The sequence below is a fragment of the Temnothorax curvispinosus genome, unplaced genomic scaffold, assembly GCF_003070985.1.
Source record: "Temnothorax curvispinosus isolate PA1 unplaced genomic scaffold, ASM307098v1 QBEX01009916.1, whole genome shotgun sequence".
Taxonomy (NCBI): domain Eukaryota; kingdom Metazoa; phylum Arthropoda; class Insecta; order Hymenoptera; family Formicidae; genus Temnothorax; species Temnothorax curvispinosus.
The window spans coordinates 296-1571 of record NW_020219696.1 but is presented as its reverse complement, the minus strand read 5'-3'; the positions used below and the strand labels follow the sequence as shown (position 1 = coordinate 1571).

The following is a 1276-nucleotide window of genomic DNA, read 5'->3' as shown; positions in this document are numbered from 1 at the left end:
AATAATTATATATAGTATCTACATATTTCTACACACACCACGCTTACTGATTTTTTAATCAATTATATTCTATATATATTGCGAAAATAAAGGGATTATTATGTAATATTGTTATAAGTGTAGCACACAAACTAAGAGTTCCAAATAAAATGTTATATAATTATTACAGGCTTGATTTAAATATGTAATTTAATAGCAACAATATGTATAGAATATTAATAATAATAATAATAATAATAATATAAAAATGTTCAATTATTAATTATTGAAATAAAAACTGTTCTAACTAGCTATTTAATATTATTCGGGGGAGATTACAGTTGCATCATGCATAGCACGCGCGACGCTCCTGAGATGACGCGTCACGTGAGCGATCGGCGGCTTGGCCGCTGAGCCTCGAGCGGTAGTGGGGGTATAGGAGGCGTCGCCTCGGGAATCGGCCCGAAATGTGCAACTAAATCCCGGCTGATATATATATTTACGTATAACTTTGATTCTAATTTGATTAATTAATTAATTAATTAATTTACTCAAAAATCATATCAGTTTACAAATCGCTTATTCGGGAGCTGAGTTCATAACGTGATTTATTTATTAATTCAATAATTTATTTATTTATTCTATCATTAATTATTAATACATAAATTAATTATTATTTAATGATAAAATAAATAAATGAATTATCGAATTAATAAATAAATCACGTTATGAACTCAGCTCCGAAACAAGCAATCTGTAAATTGACAGGAGCTTTTTCTATCGAATGAGAGTTGATGCGGCATTAGATGTGACAGAGACTGATTTTGTTTCAAAAGCTGCCAAAGAGTTCCTCGAGCGTTATAAAGCCAGTAAAGAAGGCAGGAAAAAGCAGTTATCAATATTGTCCCTTAAGACGTGTCCATCAGGTAAGTCGCAAGACAAATACTTGTTTATGAAAATGAACGCTGGTCTCTCTCAATTCATTTATTATAATATTCTTTATTTATAATATACTTACTTCTTTATTTTTAATATTCTTCTATGATTGATTTTGTTTCAGAAGCTGCCAAAGAATTTGCAGAATCAAAAATATAAGGAACAAAAAACAGATATTAGCGATTAGGAAAATAAATTATGTATCGAATAAGTAACATTTACTTCGCCAGTCAATAATTAACACAATTGAGAATTTAATTGACCATACTGGCAATGATTATAATCGTGATAACGATTATAATCGTCGTGACAAATCGTCACCGAATTTCGACCAAGGATTTTGGTTATTCTAAAGTTGATG

The 1276-nt window shown here is 29.9% G+C and overlaps 1 long non-coding RNA gene across 1 annotated transcript; it reads left to right on the top strand.

Annotated features, from left to right (window-relative positions):
• The first annotated feature begins 782 nt into the window (after positions 1 to 782).
• LOC112459565 lies at positions 783 to 1069 on the top strand. The gene is made up of 2 exons (XR_003041337.1): positions 783 to 905; positions 1040 to 1069. It is a non-coding gene; the product is annotated as an uncharacterized LOC112459565 (long non-coding RNA).
• The last annotated feature ends 207 nt before the right edge of the window (positions 1070 to 1276 follow it).